The sequence below is a fragment of the Manis pentadactyla genome, chromosome 18 (assembly GCF_030020395.1).
Source record: "Manis pentadactyla isolate mManPen7 chromosome 18, mManPen7.hap1, whole genome shotgun sequence".
In the NCBI taxonomy this organism is placed as follows: Eukaryota; Metazoa; Chordata; class Mammalia; order Pholidota; family Manidae; genus Manis; species Manis pentadactyla.
The window spans coordinates 29344145-29354356 of record NC_080036.1 but is presented as its reverse complement, the minus strand read 5'-3'; positions in this window follow the sequence as shown (position 1 = coordinate 29354356).

Here is a 10212-nt window from a genome sequence, read left to right as displayed (position 1 = left end):
ATGGGGGTGGGGGAGACAAAGACACATGGATTTGTGTCCTCCATTTGCCTTGAATGCCATGTCATTAAACCTGTAGCCTGAAACAAGCTCCGGATTGTCATTCTTGGCAGTGATTGGAGAGCTGAGTTCAAATGCTGACACTTTAAATAATTCTAAGATGTTTAACCATGACCTGCCTCTCCATTTCAGCTTTTTCTATTTTTCCCTTTAAGATAAAGAGTCTCAGTCAGACTCCCTTTGGGACGTATCCTGGGTTTCTCATGCACAAAGGGCAAGGCTCTGGCCCACTACGTGGCACTCATGCGGATGCTGAGAGTTTAGACATACCAGCAGGCCCAGAAGCATTCTTTCCCTCCATCTAATATCTCCACATGCCTGACAGCAGCTGGAAGCTGAGAGCACGGACACTGTTTGCTTTCCTTGAAACTTCATAGGCCTCTTACTTTGCACATCTGGGAAAGATGTGTGCCCACTGATGAGGTAACAGACCAGACATAATGAATCCCAGATGTGGAACATGGCAATTTGCCGTGAACTTACAAAATCACAACTGGGGACAAATGTATAGATTTTCTTTACATTGCTTTATGTGAAGCTATTGGAAAATCAACTGATCAGGAAAAAGAGAAATCTTCTCTTTTTAAAATACAGAGAAAAAGCTGAAATGTTTTCATTTATTAAAAAATGAAAATTGGGTGAAGGACCAGATCTCAACAGCGAAAGCAGATATAACTAGTGAATTAATGTGTATCAGAGTTACCTACAATACATTACTCCATCATTCTGGATCTGTAAACATTCAGTCAGCATTCTGTGTCATTCTATGATTCTAATTAGCCTTTGTGAATTACACAGGTGCCATTTTCATTTGCACATTTACCCCAAGAGGTTTTGCTTTTCACTCTGATAAACTGGTGCTGGAAGTTTGCATGGGGGATAAAGAATTAGTGAGGGGGACGGGAGCTCCTGTGAACTGCCGCTGCCACCTCGTGGTACTGCTGAGAAGAGGCGGGCGTAAACCTTTGGGAACCATAAGCATATCAGCCTGGATAGTTTCATGTCATTTACTTACCTATCAAAATTTTAAAGACCACACCAGCATTTAGCCTTGTCACAGCAGCTCACGTGAGTGGTGCTGATATTAAAATGTGGCTGTGGCTTGGATACCCTGAGTCCCCGGATCACATCTGCGACTTCAGTTAATCGGGGGTTTCCTGTTGAGTTTCTTACTGTAAGAATCTCAAGATCTGTCCATCACTCTGACATCACTCTGAGAGGCAGGAGAAGAACAACTCAGAGACGGTGTCATGGGACCAGTGGAGGAATTTCAAGAACAAGGAAGTGGCCATTAGAGCCAATGGTTACCATGGCAGCCCCTGCATCCCAGCTCCCACGCTCTACCCATCCCTTCCCCCCTGCATGGCATCCCCTCATGGCTCTTTCCTCTACTGCCCACCCGATATTTTAATAATCTATGTCTTTAATTTTTTTCTCATCTACCTGCACTACCAGAATGAGTAACAACTGTAGGCAGCCTGTCCAGCAGGGCCTCGGGCCGTGAGGGAAACACTGCGTCTGTGTTGTCCGGGACCAGTCGCTACTGGCCAACTGTAGCCGTGCATCACTTGAAAAGTAGCAAGTGCAGCTGTCAATTTTTAATTTTATTTCATTTTAATCAACTAAAATGTAAATGGCCACATGTGGCTAAGGGCTACTGTGTGGGAGAGCAGAGAGAGCTCCAGAAGAGTGAGAGATCATTCTGCCTGTTTCCACAGCGCTCCCAGGATCAGGAGGAGCCTCGAGTCTCAGGGCACGCTCACCTGGCGAATAAATAAATGACCATGAAAAGGGAGATGAGGGCGGTGAGCACTAGGGAGGGGCCATGGTATCAGCAGACGGGGTTGAAGGGCCGAGGAAATGTGAGGCGTCGCTCATGTTGCATATTCGTGGAGATGGGGGCAGTGGTCCTCCCGGCACCGATGTCCACAGGACGATGTGGATGAGCTCTGCAGCCAGGTGCTGCCCTGGGGGCCAGGAAGCCTGCCAGAGTGAGGGAGCACCGAAAACAGGGTTTCCCCGGGGGCACCTCTGGGTGGGTGTCCACAGCAGTGTACGACAGGGAATCCCATCTGGTTATGCCCTTGTCCTTGACCTTTTGAGAGCCCAGCTTCTTAAGTGGACTGTGAGGCTGACAACAGTGACCCCACAGCTGTTGGAGGCCCAGGGAAGCATTTTCATTAGTATCATTGTTACAGAGATCTGGTTCCTTTTTCTGGTCATTGCTCAGGGACGTACAGACGTCTGTGGACCCTCACTGGCTGGGAGACTCTGGCCTGAGACCCCATCAGCTCAGCCTGCCCAAACTCCTCTATCTGTCCCTACCCCGGGCACCACCTGTTTGCTCTAACCCCGAGGACAAGTGCTCTAACTATGCATGTTGTCCCCGTTCCCCCTGGGGGAAAAAATGTTAGGTTCCTTTTATAAACCGTGTTAAATGAATACATCAAAGACACCAGTTCTCGGGGACTTACACATAATAGTTATGGAATTGTAGATCACTGAATCATTATAAGAAAACCCCAAAAGAAGATACAGATATTCAATTTTAAGAAAGGAATGTTTGCTGCCTACTAAAACATGTTCTTTTCTCCACCCCTTTTTCTAAGAGCCCCCATTTTTCAGCAATGCCCTTAACATCTGGAATTTCAAGAATCTCCCTCTTGTCCTGTAGGTGCTCTAATCATCCAGGGAAAGTTATACAGCGTCTATCCCTGGATTGATTTGTATTTTAGTTAGTTCATTGCTGTTATGATTATAGTCTATAGGGGGCAGCAAGGGACCTCACAGTGAAACAGAACTTTAAAATACAGGCGTTCAAATGTGTGATTCCATAGCTCTCTATTCAGGCCCTCTCAGTCTTTAACGTGCACATGAATCCCCAGGGAATAGGGTTTCAATGCAGTTTCTGATCCCTTGGGTCTGCAGTAGGTCCCAAGGCCTGAGATTCTGCACTTCTAACAAGTTCCCAGGTGCGGCTGGTCCAGGGCCCAGGCTTTGAGTAGCAAGGCTGTGAGCGACAAGTCCCCAGTAGTCTCGCACTGAGCCAGGCTGCAGCTGTCTGTCTTTAAAACACGCTCAACATGTGACTACTGGACATGCATGGCCAACAGCTCCTGGCTGGATGGAAAACAGAATTCAGGCATGTCTTCCCCTTGACCTTAGGGGTGCTGTTCTCTTTCTCATGGCTCAGCAATTCTGTTGGTAAACTTGAGAAGCCAACAATGTTTGTCATCACCTCGGCCCAGGCCCCAGGAGGCCCTGGACACGCAAGGACAAAGCAGTGTGCAGGGGACGGGCCAGACCCACTGTGCACTGTCCTGGCGACCCTCTGGGATATGTGATCTCTGACTCAGGGGAGAGAGGACCGAGCTCAGAGAGCTGAGCTCCCCCTGCAGGATGTGACCGACCCACCTCTCAAGCTCTGGCCTCAGAAGCCCACCCACCAACCTGAAGAGAATCAGGTCTTTGATGTACATGAACACGCCTTGCTCTAAATTCATTTAACACATTTATTGAGCACCTACTAGGCACTTGGCCTGTGCTGGGTCCTGGGCCAGAAGAGATTAATTGGAATTTATCCTGTAGGAGCTGATATTTGAGACACGTGGGCAGGTTTCTGAGGAGAATCCCACACAGTCTTAGGAAAAGCTGGAGTCCTGTGAGCTGGTCAGTGGCTGTCCCCACCACTGACTGCTGGGGGTGTTCTGTCCAGAGCAGGGACATGCAGGGCTCTTCGTTTGGTGTGTATTTGGAGACTGGGTTACTTTGTGCCTTGAAGTGCCCCTTATTTCATTATGTGTAATTGTGGCTTTGTTCTCCACCCTACCAGACTCAGCTGGAAATACAGCTCGGTAAGCATGTGTGGGGTCCCCTGGTGCCGACCGTCCTTATGATTGTCCTGGCTCCTGACCCATGCATGCGTGCACCTTCTGCCCCCCATGAGAGCCTATGCAGCTGAGGGAGGGAGGGGGGTCAGAGGTACAGGTACATGCACGCCCTGCCACCTATCCTCCCCGGGGGCGTGAGCTCGCCTCAAGCAAGAAGGAAAAAGCTTGTTGCGCCTGTCTCTGCACGCGCACATGCGTGCGCACACATGCACGTGCACACATGCCAAAACGTACACATGCATGCACACGCACGCGCGTGCACACACACTGACTTGTACAGAGTCTGCAAACACTATTATCCCACAAAATTTGGGAAGTAAATGAATGACTTAAGCTCTTACCTGTGGATTTGCAGAGCAGGAATGGATTGACTTTAAAGTTCATCTGGCTTTAGGCAAAACCCAATCTGTTGGAAATCAGGATGCTGGGCCCCCTTGGGAGGGACAGTCATGACTGGGAAGGGTCACCCCAAGGCTTCTGGGGGGGGGGTGCTCCTGTTCTATTTCTCAGCCTAGATGCAGAGTGCAAGAGAGGGTACACTTTGTGAAAATACTTCAAGCTGAGCTCTCAAAATATATGCACTTTTCTAGATGCAAAAGAAGCTACATGAAGTTCATAAATTTAAAAGATTTTCACTATGTATAGCAGCAATTTTAAAACAGGAATTAAAGCATAATGCTTAAATCAATGATAGTGAACAAATGCCCTGAATTTTCTCCTTTGCCGACCCATCACTTCTGCTTAAGAACAAAACAAATCACCAATTACCTAATCCCGGCCACCCCCATGCAATACACTTGCAGCTGAAAACTTCAAAAACAGCCTCTCTTCTCTCTGTTTTCCATTCTGCTTTTGCTCCCCGCCCAGCTGACACTTGTCGGATGACCTCACCTGATTTTTATATAGAAAATTGAGTCCATCTGGAGTTAGCTCCCTCCAGACCCCTGATCTCCACTTGGCTATGATCCTGGGAACCCACATTTTCCTCCCATAGTTCCCTCTGATTTTGAGAAAAAGGAATCCCATCTCCCCTTTCTCTGCAGTCAACTCCCCAAGAGTTTGGCCCTGGCACCCCCCTCCAGGAGTGGGGGCATCCCCTCCCCATTGGCTGCACATACTGGGTGTTCCAGCCCCCGTCCCGGCTAATTTCCAAGGTCTTCAACTTCAAGAAAAGAACTGAATCTCTCTCCCACCCATCAAGGACACTGATAGGACCCTCCCCTGAGATCTATAAGTTGACCTCTTCTGCAAGCTTCACCCTTCAATTTTTGTCTTATATTTCCTTGATTTCCAAATGTATAGGGGGCCTAATTTTAAGTGGCTTTGGAATTTTAGATGTTCAGGCTCTTGCCAATAATTTAATTGAATAGACTGAAATACTTGAGTTTCTCTGAATACCTAGAACCTTCTTAATTCTCTAAGCAGGGTATCCCAGCCATGTAGTGAGGGCTGGAGGTCCTGACCCGGTCCTGACCTGGTCCTCCACAAGCCCCAGATGAAGTGTCGAGCAGGGAAGTATGAGGTCCCACCTGATCAGGTTCCCACCCTGCTGGAGGGCCCTGGGGCAGCCCAATTTGGGCCTAAAAGCCACCAAAGAATCAATTCTGTTAAAGACACATTTTCCTCAAATTCACAGTTGTATGACCTAGTCTAGTTAACCTTCTATCATATCATTTATATGGTAAGTAGCCTCTGCTCTCCAGGCTGCCTCTAGCCTCTACAGCATCCATGCATTCTTGTGGGCACCCAACCTGGGCAGTGGGGTGCAGGCTTGCTTTCTCAGCTGGACACCTGGCCCAGGACAGGACCTGCATAACTGTCCAATGCACCCCTGTCCACTTTTTCACAGATATTTTGCATAACTTTTGATGTCTTCCCGCTGCCTCTGATTTTAATCGTATCCATAACTAGCTTTCAGTCACTCCTTTTAAGGACACTTCAACTTTACTGTCATGTTCCCTAGTACATATTTAACAAATTCCCAGAATTTATACCCAAGGTATTGGGTTTCTTTTTGAAGTGTTTTATTCCACTTTACTGTATAGAAATGGGTTTTAGAGAGCATGGTACACCATAAGGAATTATTAAGCAGATTATAGCATGCAGGGAGTTTTGCCAAATTAATGAGGTCTACCCATATGGCTAGAATGAAAGGAGAGAAGAGCTATAACATAAATGTTCTAAGCTTCACTGCACTTTGTTTTTAAAGGTAAATAAATAAAGGATCAGGGAATCACAAAACACTAATACATCCAACATTAGCTGCTTGAATTCAAGAAACATCTTTGTGATTCTTCTCCCCTCCATTCTCTTCCTAGAGTCCGTGCCTTCCAAAGCTGAGATGATTGGAAAGTGTGATGGCAGAATAACCCAAATCTGGGAAGAAGGCAAGCACCCTTCAGGATAACAGAACACGGGAGACATGCCAGCAGCTCAGGATATCTGGCATATCTTACAGGCTCCACCTGGAGACCAGATGCCCACAATGGCCTTTTCCCATCCCACCAACAGAATCTGAGGCTCCCTCCACCCTTTCTCAGCAACGGGTCTGGGAAAAACAGAGAAATCCACTCCGAAGGCCCACTGCAACCCAAGGTCATGGCCAGGAGCAGCCGTTACAGGAAGATGAGGGATTAAGGGCTGGTGGGGGACACCGGGCGGCAAGGAAGAGTCCCCGAGGAAACTTCCTGCTCATGCACAGAGCAGGAGTATTAGGGACTGAAGACAAGCACTGAAGAGCTACTGAGAAGATAAATAAGCACAATTGTCTGTGAAGGGTGCCCTAGAGCCCTAGGAATAAAGCCCACTACTCATAAATGGTATGTGGGGCAAACCAGGCAGACTAACTCCTTACCTGCCCATTTACTCCCAGTAGATGGAATCTAATGCTTGAACGTAAGAATTGGTTGAAGGAGGTTTTCAGCTAAACACAACAGACAAAACACCTCTTCCTAGAATCACATAGAAAGACATTGAAGAAATAAGAAAGAGAATGAGAGCAGAGAACAGATGTCAACCCAATTTGGGAAAATTAAAACCATTCAATGAACAGTACTGACTTAGCTGAGCTGTGAAAGCAGAAATCTGCCTGCCTGCAGTGGAAACAAAACTGGTAAAAAACTGACCCCCAAAACCAAAGCCTGGGAGGTTTCAGGAATCAAGGCACAGAGTCCTTCAAGGAGAGAAAGTAGGGTGCGTTCAGCAGTGCCGGGCAGGAAGCAGAACAGGCTTAAAGCTTGAATAAGAACGTGGGTCCTGAGATTCCAGCCCAGCCCACACAGCCACTGATCCTGCCTCTGTCTGCAGAAGATGGAGACCGAGTCTCCAGACAGGCTGGGCCAGAGAAACTGGTTGAGAATGGAAATGTGAAGGTCAGCCTACTGTGTGGTCAGGTGCTTTCCCCACTGTTCTGCCCCAGTTCTGAGAACCATGGCCCTCGGTGCACCTCTAAGGAAAAAACATGGAACGGAGAGGCTAACTGGCAAGTTTGACTACATAGGAGGACAGTTAGAGTTCTTTTAGGGTGTTTGAGGCTGAATCAGTAAGAATTCATCAATATAAAACTAAGTAAACAAAAAATAAGGTCATTATTTAAAATGATGTAATAAAACCATAACACAGTGTCATAGCTGTGAACAATATTTGCATAACCGTAATACTGACAATACAAAATATTAATTTGACCAAAAATCTATGATATAACTAAATTGGAAAGATGGGGAGAGGGGATGTATGGTTGTTTAGGAAAGATGATAGGATCTCAATAACTGGAAGTCAATAGAGGACTTTGACAACTTTAGAAATCATAACTAGTAATAACAGCATGTTACATAGAAATAGCAAAGCTTAAAGAGATGGAGGAGAAGAAAAAGCTGATGGGTTTTAAGGCATTTGTCCTGAGCAGGGGAGGTGGGGCACAGAAACGGAGGTGCAGGAGGGCTAGGGGAGAGAACCACTTACTTTACTGTAAGTCACGGAATCTCACTTGACTTTTAAAATTGTGTACATGTATTGCTTTAGTAAGAATTAAGTCACATTTTCAAAAGGAATTTGTTGGACATTCTTTAGAATTAGAATTGGCCAGGAGGAGATCAGACCGTGCCTTTGTTGCCCCTCGTCACCACCAGACGTGCGGGTTTGGAGAGGCAGCAATGATATCCGTGCTAGAGCTGTGGGAAGGGCCCCAGCTGCGAATGGGTGTGCCAGCTGGGGATGGGATTGGCCCTTATTTTGCAACATAGAAGCTACTTCCCACTCCCAGGGGGACGCAGGAGAGGTGGCCCGTAGGAACTAGTGGGTACACCTTCACCGAGTGGTGCAACCAGAGGAATGGCAAGATCATGCACAAAATGGGGCTGGCCTTCCACACTTGCTAATGCAGTGACTGGGCAGGCTTCTGGGTGCTTAATCAGTGTTTGCTTTGTACATCTTTTCATCCCTTAGTTTTAATCCATATGTCTTTAAAATGAGTTTCTTGTAGATAGCTTTGTGTGGAAAAGTTTTTATTCCACAATTATTTTTGAAAGATATTTTCACTAGGTATAAAATTCCAGGTTGACGGTTTTCTTTCAGTGCTTCAAAGATGCCATCCCATTGTCTTCTGGCATGCATATTTTCTGGCCAGGTGTCTGCAATATTCTTTCTTGTTGTTCACTTGAATGTAATGTTCTTTTGATTTCTAGCTGTCTTTTGGATTTTTTTTTTACCTTCTGTTTTTGAGAATTTGACTTTGATGTTCCTTGCTGTGGTTTTTTGTTTGTTTGTTTGCTTGTACTGCTTGGGATTTGCTGAGTGTAATAGTTATCTCAGCTGCTGTCACAAAATATCATAGACCGGGTAGCTTGAACAGCACACATTTTTCACAGTTTTGGAGGCTGGGAAACCCAAGATCAAGGTGCCAACAGATTCATTTCCTGGTGAGAGACCTCTTCCTGGCTTGCAAGTGGCCGCCATCCTCATATGGCAGAGAGAGGAAGCTCTAGTCCCTTTTCCTCCTTTTCTTTGCACTAATCTCATCCTGGGGGCCCCATCTCCATGACTTCATCTAAACCTAATTACCTCCCAAAGGCTCCACCTCCAAATGCCATCATACTGGTGGCTAGGGCTTCAACATACAATTCGGGGAGAGAACACTAACATTCAGTCCATACCAACAGAACCTTGGTTCTTGGAAACTTGACTCTTACTTCTTCAAACACGTTTGCTGCCCTCTCCCTTTCTGGAACTCCAATTATACAGTCCTCATAGGCTATTTCTCTGTCCAGCTCTAACTAATTAACCATCTAACTAGAGTAATTTTTTCCCCTTATAATCATTTACTGAGTTTTCTGAACTACTATTTGTCACTATGGTAGTGAATTTTCCATTTTCCCTTTTTTTCAAAATATTTTAATGGATTTTTTTTGGCTTTATTAGGACATAATTGACTAGTAAAATTGTAAGATACCTAAAGTATACAATGTGATGACTTGATATACATATACAGTGTGAAAGGATCCCCCTCATTGAGTAAATTAACACCCCTATCCATGACCTCACATAGTTCCCATGTGTGTGTGTGTGTGTGTGTGTGTGTGTGTGTGTGAACATTTAGGTTCTATTCTCTTAGCTAATTTCATTTATACAATACAATGTTATCAACTATAGTCACCATGATATACATTAGATACTCAGACCTTATTCATCTTATAGCGGAGAGTTTATAACGTTGTACCAACCTCTTACTATTACCCCCACTTCTCTTACTCTGATTCTATTAATTAAACTTTTTCTTTTTCTTTTTAGTTTCCACATACAAGTAATATCATATGGTATTTGTCTTTCTCTGTCTGGCTTGTTACACTTAGTGTAATGTCCTCCAGGTTCACCCATGTTGTCACAAATAACAGATTTCCTTCTTTTTTAAGGATGAGTAATACACATACACACATACCGATTAATTCTTCCAATCCGTGAACATGGAATATCTTTCCATTTATTTATGCCCTCTCAATTTCTTTCATCAATATCTTATAGTCCTCAGTGTAGAGAATGAATATTGTTAGAATGTCTATACTACCCATTAATATGGATTAATATCCAAAATAAGCAAGGGACTCATGCACCTCAATAGCAAAAAGAAAAATAACCCAATTAAAAAAATGGGCAGAGAGACTGAGTAGACATTTTTCCAAAGAAGACGTCCAAATGGCCAAGGGTATATGAAAAGTTGCTCAACATCACTAATCATCCAGGAAATATAAATCAAAAACCATAATGAGACATC